Consider the following 9,596-nt stretch of genomic DNA (forward strand, 5'->3'; position numbering starts at 1 on the left):
TGTGTTGCTTGCTTATTTTGATGAATCTATGGCTAGTAAAATAGTTTATAAATCATAGAGAAGTTGGAATACAGTAGGTTTAACACCAATGTAAATAAAGAATGAGTTCATTACAGTACCTTGAAGTGGTATTTTGTTTTCTTTTGCTAACAGAGCTCACGAGTTTTCTGTTAAGTTTTGTGTTGTGAAGTTTTCAAGTTTTGGGTAAAGATTCGATGGACTATGAAATAAGGAGTGGCAAGAGCCTAAGCTTGGGGATTCCCAAGGCACCCCAAGGTAATATTCAAGGATAACCAAGCGTCTAAGCTTGGGGATGCCCCGGAAGGCATCCCCTCTTTCGTCTTCGTTCATCGGTAACTTTACTTGGAGCTATATTTTTATTCACCACATGATATGTGTTTTGCTAGGAGTGTCATGTCATTTTATTTAGCTTTGCTTGATGTTTGAATAAAATACCAAGATCTGAAATTCTTAAATGTTAGAGAGTCTTCACATAGTTGCATAATTATTCGACTACTCATTGATCTTCACTTATATCTTTTGAAGTAGTCTGTTGTTTACTCTAGTGCTTCACTTATATCTTTTAGAGCACGGTGTTGGATTTGTTTTATAGAAACTATTGATCTCTCATGCTTCACTTAGATTATTTTCAGAGTCTTAAATAGCATGGTAATTTGCTTTAAAAATCCTAATTTTCTAAGCATAAATGATTTGTAAAAATTCTTATGAGTGCGTTGAATACTAAGAAAAGTTTGATGCTTGATAATTGTTTTGAGATATGAAGATGGTGATATTAGAGTCATGCTAGTTGAGTAGTTGTGAATTTGAGAAATACTTGTGTTAAAGTTTGTGATTCCCGTAGCATGCACGTATGGTGAACCGTTATGTGATGAAGTCGGAGCATGATTTATTTATTGATTGTCTTCCTTATGAGTGGCGGTCGGGGACGAGCGATGGTCTTTTCCTACCAATCTATCCCCCTAGGAGCATGCGCGTAATACTTTGCTTTGATAACTTGTAGATTTATGCAATAAGTATATGAGTTCTTTATGACTAATGTTGAGTCCATGGATTATACGCACTCTCACCTTTCCACTATTGCTAGCCTCTCTAATACCGCGCACTTTTCGCCAGTATCATACACCCACCATATATCTTCCTCAAAACAGCCACCATACCTACCTATCATGGCATTTCCATAGCCATTGAGATATATTGCCATGAAACTTTCTACCGTTCCGTTTATTATGACACGCTCCATCATTGTCATATTGCTTGGCATGCATGATCATGTAGTTGACATCGTATTTGTGGCAAAGCCACCGTTCATAATTCTTTCATACATGTCACTCGTGAATCATTGCATATCCCGGTACACCGCCGAGGCATTCATATAGAGTCATATTTTGTTCTAAGTATCGAGTTGTAATTCTTGAGTTGTAAGTAAATAAAAGTGTGATGATCTTCATTATTAGAGCATTGTCCCAAGTGAGGAAAGGATGATGGAGACTATGATTCCCCCATAAGTCGGGATGAGACTCCGGACGAAAAAAAAAGAGGCCATAAAAAAAGAGAAAAGGCCCAATAAAAAAATGAGAGAAAAAGAGAGAAGGGACAATGTTACTATCCTTTTACCACACTTGTGCTTCAAAGTAGCACCATGATCTTCATGATAGAGAGTCTCCTATTTTGTCACTTTCATATACTAGTGGGAATTTTTCATTATAGAACTTGGCTTGTATATTCCAATGATGGGCTTCCTCAAATTGCCCTAGGTCTTCGTGAGCAAGCGAGTTGGATGCACACCCACTTAGTTTCCTTTGTTGAGCTTTCATATACTTATAGCTCTAGTGCATCCGTTGCATGGCAATCCCTACTCACTCACATTGATATCTATTGATGGGCATCTCCATAGCCCGTTGATACGCCTAGTTGATGTGAGACTATCTTCTCCCTTTTTGTCTTCTCCACAACCACCATTCTATTCCACATATAGTGCTATGTCCATGGCTCACGCTCATGTATTGTGTGAAGATTGAAAAAGTTTTGAGAATGTCAAAAGTATGAAACAATTTCTTGGCTTGTCATCGGGGTTGTGCATGATTTAAATACTTTGTGTGGTGAAGATAGAGCATAGCCAGACTATATGATTTTGTAGGGATAACTTTCTTTGGCCATGTTATTTTGAGAAGACATAATTGCTTAGTTGGTATGCTTGAAGTATTATTATTTTTATGTCAATATTAAACTTTTGTCTTGAATCTTTCGAATCTGAATATTCATACCACAATTAAGAAGAATTACATTGAATTATGCCAAGTAGCATTCCACATCAAAAATTATCTTTTTTATCATTTACCTACTCGAGGATGAGCAGGAATTAAGCTTGGGGATGCTTGATACGTCTCCAACGTATCTATAATTTTTGATTGCTCCATGCTATATTATCTACTGTTTTGGGCAATATTGGGCTTTATTTTCCACTTTTATATTACTTTTGGGACTAACCTATTAACCGGAGGCCCAGCCCAGATTTGCTGTTTTTTGCCTATTTCAGTATTTCGAAGAAAAGGAATATCAAACGGAGTCGAAACGGAACGAAATCAACTGGAGAAGTTATTTTTGGAAGGAAAGCTACCGGATGGACTTGGACCCCACGTCAGGAGATAAGGGAGGTGCTCATGAGGGTGGGGGGTGCGCCCACCCCCCTAGGGCGCGCCCCCTGCCTCATGGGGCCCTCGTGGCTCCCCTGACGTGCTTCTTCCGCCTATATAACTCCACGTACCCTAAAACTTCCAGAACAAAAGAATAGATCGAGAGTTCCGCATCCGCAAGCCTCCAGAGCCACCAAAAACCAATCGGGACCCTGTTCCGGCACCCTGCCGGAGGGGGGAACTCTCATCTGTGGCCATATTCATCATCCCGGCGCTCTCCATGACGAGGAGGGAGTAGTTCACCCTCGGGGCTGAGGGTATCTACTAGTAGCTATGTGTTTGATCTCTCTCTCTCTCGTGTTCTTGATTTGGCACGATCTTGATGTATCGCGAGCTTTGCTATTATAGTTGGATCTTATGTTTCTTCTCCCCCCTCTACTCTCTTGTAATGGATTGAGTTTTCCCTTTGAGGTTATCTTATCGGATTGAGTCTTTAAAGATTTGAGAACACTTGATGTTTGTCTTGCCATGCGTATCTGTGGTGACAATGGGATATCATGTGATTCACTTGATGTATGTTTTGGTGATCAACTTGCGGGTTCCGCCCATGAACCTATGCATAGGGGTTTGCACACGTTTTCGTCGTGATTCTCCGGTAGAAACTTTGGGGCACTCTTTGAGGTTCTATGTGTTGGTTTGAATAGATGAATTGAGATTGTGTGATGTATATCGTATAATCATACCCACGGATACTTGAGGTGACATTGGAGTATCTAGGTGACATTAGGGTTTTGGTTGATTTGTATCTTAAGGTGTTATTCTAGTACGAACTCTAGGGATGTTTGTGATACTTATAGGAATAGCCCAACGGATTGATTGGAAAGAATAACTTTGAGGTGGTTTCGTACCCTACCATAATGCTTCCGTTTGTTCTCCGCTATTAGTGACTTTGGAGTGACTCTTTGTTGCATGTTGAGGGATAGTTATGTGATCCAATTATGTTATTTAGTGAAAGTATGAACCTTAGGCCTTGTTTCTTAGCATTGCAATACCGTTTATGCTCACTTCTACCACTTGTTACCTTGCTGTTTTTATATTTTCAGATTACAAAAACCTTTATCTACCATCCATATTGCACTTGTATTACCATCTCTTCGCCGCACTAGTGCACCTATACAATTTACCAGTGTATTGGGTGTATTGGGGACACAAGATACTCTTTGTTATTTGGTTGCAGGGTTGCTTGAGAGAGACCATCTTCATCCTACGCCTCCCACGGATTGATAAACCTTAGGTCATCCACTTGAGGGAAATTTGCTATTGTCCTACAAACCTCTGCACTTGGAGGCCCAACAACGTCTACAAGAAGAAGGTTGTGTAGTAGACATCATCATCTAAGTGATCATGTGATCCATATCAACTAAACCATGTCCGACCATCACGTGAGATGGAGTAGTTTTCAATGAACATCACTATGTTGATCATATCTACTATATGATTCACGCTCGACCTTTCGGTCTTAGTGTTCTGAGGCCATATCTGCATATGCTAGGCTCATCAAGTTTAACCCGAGTATTCTGCATGTGCAAAACTGGCTTGCACCCGTTGTATGTGAACATAGAGCTTATCACACCCGATCATCACGTGGTGTCTCGGCACGACGAACTTTCGCAATGGTGCATACTCAGGGAGAACATTTATACCTTAAAATTTAGTGAGAGATCATCTTATAATGCTACCATCGATCTAAGCGAAATAAGATGCATAAAAGATAAACATCACAATACAATCAATATAAGTGATATGATATGGCCATCATCATCTTGTGCCTTTGATCTCCATCTCCAAAGCACCGTCATGATCACCATCGTCACCGGCGCGACACCTTGATCTCCATCGTAGCATCGTTGTCGTCTCACCAACTATTGCTTCTACGACTATCGCTACCGCTTAGTGATAAAGTAAAGTAATTACATGGCAATTGCATTTCATAAAATAAAGCGACAACCATATGGCTCCTGCCAGTTGCCGATAACTCTGTTACAAAACATGATCATCTCATACAATAAAATTTAGCATCATGTCTTGACCATATCACATCACAACATGCCCTGCAAAAACAAGTTAGACATCCTCTACTTTGTTGTTGCAAGTTTTACGTGGCTGCTACGGGCTGAGCAAGAGCCGTTCTTACCTACGCATCAAAACCACAACAATATTTCATCAAGTATGTGCTATTTTAACCTTCACAAGGACCGGGCGTAGCCACACTCGATTCAACTAAAGTTGGGGAAACTGACACCCGCCAACCACCTATGTGTGAAGCACGTCGGTAGAACTAGTCTCGCGTAAGCATACGCGTAATGTCGGTCCGGGCCGCTTCATCCAACAATGCCGTCGAATCAAAGTATGACATGCTGGTAAGTAGTATGACTAGTATCACCCACAACTCACTTGTGTTCTACTCGTGCATATAACATCTACGCATAAACCTGGTTCGGATGCCACTGTTGGGGAACGTAGTAATTTCAAAAATTTCCTACGCACACGCAAGATCATGGTGATGCATAGCAATGAGAGGGGAGAGTGTTGTCCATGTACCCTCGTAGACCGAAAGCGGAAGCGTTATGACAACGCGGTTGATGTAGTCGTACGTCTTCAGGATCGACCGATCCTAATACCGAATGTACGGCACCTCCGCGATCTACACACGTTTAGCTCGATGACGTTCCACGAACTCATGGTCCAGTAGAGCTTCGAGGGAGAGTTCCGTCAGCACGACGTTGTGATGACGGTAATGATGAAGCTACCGACACAGGGCTTCGCCTAAGCACCGCTACGATATGACCGAGGTGGCTTATGGTGGAGGGGGGCACCGCACACGGCTAAGAGATCAATGATCAACTTGTGTATCTATGGGGTGCCCCCCTCCCCCGTATATAAAGGAGTGGAGGAGGGGGAGGAGGCCGGCCTCCTAGGCGCACCCCAAGGGGAGTCCTACTCCCACCGGGAGTAGGATTCCACCCATTCCAAGAGTAGGAGTAGAACGGAAGGAAGGAGGAGAGAGGGGGGAGGAAAAGGGGGGGGGGCTTCCATGTCCAATTCGGACTAGAGGGGGAGGGGCGCGTGGCCTGCCTTGGCTGCCCCTTCCACTCTCCACCAAGGCCCATGAGGCCCATTACACTCCCTGGGGCGTTCCGGCAACCCCCCGGTACTTCGGTATACGTCCGAACTCACTCGAAACCCTTCTGAAGTCCAAACATAGTCATCCAATATATCGATCTTTATGTCTCGACCATTTCGAGACTCCTCGTCATGTCCGTGATCATATTCGGGACTCCAAACTACCTTCTTTACATCAAAACACATAAACTCATATTACCGATCGTCACCGAACGTTAAGCGTGTGGACCCTACGGGTTCGAGAACTATGTAGACATGACCGAGACATGTCTCTGGTCAATAACCAATAGCGGAACCTGGATGCTCATATTGGTTCCTACATATTCTACGAAGATCTTTATCGGTCAAACCACATAACAACATACGTTGTTCCCTTTGTCATCGGTATGTTACTTGCGCGAGATTCGATCGTCGGTATCTCAATCTCGTTACCGGCAAGTCTCTTTACTTGTTCCGTAATGCATCATCCCACAACTAACTCATTAATCACATTGTTTGCAAGGCTTATTGTGATGTGCATTACTGAGAGGGCCCAGAGATACCCCTCCGACAATCGGAGTGACAAATCCTAATCTCGATCTATGCCAACTCAACAAGTACCATCGGAGACACCTGTAGAGCACCTTTATAATCACTCAGTTAAGTTGTGACGTTTGGTAGCACATAAAGTGTTCCTCCGGTATTCGGGAGTTGCATAATCTCATAGTCATAGGGACATGTATAAATCATGAAGAAAGCAATAGCAATATACTAAACGATCAAATGCTAAGCTAACGGAATGGGTCAAGTCAAAATCACATCATTCTCTAATGATATGATCCCGTTAATCAAGTGACAACTCATGTCTATGGTTAGGAAACTTAACCATCTTTGATTTAACGAGCTAGTCAAGTAGAGGCATACTAGTGACACTCTGTTTGTCTATGTATTCATACATGTACTAAGTTTCCGGTTAATACAATTCTAGCATGAATAATAAACATTTATCATGATATAAGGAAATATAAATAACAAATTTATTATTGCCTCTAGGGCATATTTCCTTCAGAGAAAACTTACAAAGATACTAACACAATCTGCTTGGGAGTTGCGCTTAATCATATCCAATCAATGTGAAAATCAGGGACTAAGTTAAAATTCCTCAAGTCCAATCCATGTGAAATTCAGGGATTCAGGCAGGGAACCATGGTAGGTTTCTAGGAAGTGGCCAATCTTTCATTTTAGACAAATAAATTGTTAAATCACTTAGTTCCATAGGCTGACCTAGGAGTTCCATATCATTATAAATTGTAAATTACTTTGTTCGAGCAAAATGGAACAAGAACAAATCTATTTTTCTCTTTGGTTTATGTCAAACTGCCCAACTTCCTAGGTAAAATAGTTAGCGACAACATTTTGTTCTCTACGAATGTACTTTACATTGCTTTGAGTTTTATCCAACATGCTAAGAATAACAACAACAAGGTGGCTAATTATCCAGTCGGCAAGCCTCCTGTCAGATTGAATAAATGTACCAAAACCAGAGCAAGGGAAATAACGACGTCATGAGTCTAGCCAAGAGAGGATGATCAGGTTTGGTTCAGTATTTAGGCCACCATATCAGCCAATCAAACCAATAGGGACTCATCTCCAGCACATGGAAACCCAAAAGAAAGTATTTTTGAAAGAAAAAGGAAGAGGTACTACGAACGTAGAAGACATCTATGGCAGGCATGCATCGGATCCAAGGTGAAAAAGAGTCACGGCAAAGAAATGCCTCAGATGCAAATTACCCATAAATGTGTGGTGCCTCGTCTGCATTTGCATAGCACCTTTACACACACAAAAGTTATGAACCGTCAAATTAAACAAGGAAAACAAATAATCAGAGGTTCTTGTTTGAAATGAAATAACATAACTCAGTAGGGAATATGATCGGGAAAAAGCTAATACATGATTCATTGGGCATCATATAGTCAATCAACAAAATACCTGCGACCTCTTCTAAGGAATCAAAAATAGGAAGAGAAAGAAAGAAAGAAAGAAAGAACGCGATGCATGAGTATTATCAAGGGTTCATCAGATCTCCGAGGTGAAGAGAGTGTGATATCATAAAGTCGACCCTAACACAAATTACCCACAAATCTTTGTGCCCACTCATCTGGATCGACAATGATCTTACTATGATACAGCAATAAGACCGACCAAGGAAAACCTACAGACTTTAAAAGAAAGAACCAACAAGGGCAAGTCCTAGTGGTTTCCACACCTATCCGCCCAACAAATAATTCGTTATAGTTGAGGCCCATTACTAAGATGATTTCGTTGTGTGTAGATTTCAAAGATCAAATATTTCTGGTCTGTTTTAAAATTTTATTTCTAACACCTTGATACTTTTAAGGGCAACATCTTCATCGTCAATCTCGATGGCACTAGAGTGGCACTGCCGTGCATATGAAGCACAACACACGCATCAAATCAAAACAACAGTTTAACACATCACGAATCCTGGATTTCAAAATGAAATGTGGAAAAACAAGTCAAGTGCAATAAATTGCTTCTAAATCTGGCAAAGCAAGGAACCACCTCTCGCTCATTTTATATTGTAAACCATTTTAAAGGATGAGGTTGTTTTTTACATCCTATGTTGCAGGCTATAATAATCTTATATATCCAAATACATTGCAAACAATTCATGCGGCAACACACATGGTGTCATATAGTTTACATAGTGTTGTGCTTGCTGAAAATTCCACAGATTGATCTAACCAAGCAAATGCAGACTAACATTTCATAGGACAACAATGATATTGACCAAATTAACCAACCACCAGGGAGAATTCACGTCAGAAGACCAAGCATTGCTGCAGCAGCAAAACAACTAAGCAGCAGGAATGCCTCTTTCAAAAATGCCTCTTTAAGAGGCAGCAATGCATCACCACTATACCATCCACTGGTGCAAATCACCATAGCAAAACAACTACATACTCCCTGCTCCTCTACCCCCGGTTTGAAGACCCGGTCGTCCATGCGGGAGCCCCCCTGTCCGAGGACGAGGGCGAGGGGCGCCAAAGGGAAGGAGGAGGAAGGGGAGATGGGATGCGGCGGCCGGCGGCTATCTGGATGAGCAGGGAGGAGGAAGTGGGTACAACAGCCATGATGTCGAGCGAGGGAGGAAGGAGAGGTGTGCCGGCTAGGGTTGGTGTGGGTGTGGGCTTTGGCACAGCAACCCCGCGACGAGGATTGGGAGCGGGGCGCGCACGGGATTGCACAAAAGCCTCCCATGGATCAATTGCCCCCCTCAAGCCGATCCCACCTTCATAGAGGAGGTACGTGCGAGGGGGGCGGGGCGGTGTGTGGCGGCGCCGATGAGATGTGGGAGGAGGGTTCGGGACCGGTTGGTTCGTCTGCTTCGGGGAGGAGGAGGATCTGGACGTGGACGGGATTGGATTGGATGTTTCGCTCGCTGCTCCCACGGATCCATCGCACCTCATTGGTCGATCGGCACATCCCATGGATTCATCTTCTCTCAAGTCAATCATGACCGTTGGTCCAACCAAACATTTAGCTTCACGAGACTGTTGTTTGTTTAGCTTCGGGACCACGGATCGATCTCACCTTATTGGTCAATCCCGTCCTCCCATGGATCGACCCTTTTTCAAGGGTAGGTAGTTATGGAAATACGCCAATGCAGGGTTTCTCGAATGTTGCAGTTGCCGCTACCGCCGTCACGAGAGAAATTTGGTCCTCTTGCCTACGGCTACCATCTTTGGCGCTGAG

The 9,596-nt window shown here is 42.7% G+C and overlaps 1 non-coding gene across 1 annotated transcript; it reads right to left on the minus strand.

Moving 5' to 3' along the window:
- Window positions 1-7,546: 7,546 nt before the first annotated feature.
- LOC119296563 lies at window positions 7,547-7,640 on the minus strand. The gene has a single exon (XR_005145294.1). It is a non-coding gene; the product is annotated as a small nucleolar RNA Z101 (small nucleolar RNA).
- Between the last annotated feature and the right edge of the window lie 1,956 nt (window positions 7,641-9,596).

Source organism: Triticum dicoccoides, chromosome 4B, assembly GCF_002162155.2.
Source record: "Triticum dicoccoides isolate Atlit2015 ecotype Zavitan chromosome 4B, WEW_v2.0, whole genome shotgun sequence".
Taxonomy (NCBI): domain Eukaryota; kingdom Viridiplantae; phylum Streptophyta; class Magnoliopsida; order Poales; family Poaceae; genus Triticum; species Triticum dicoccoides.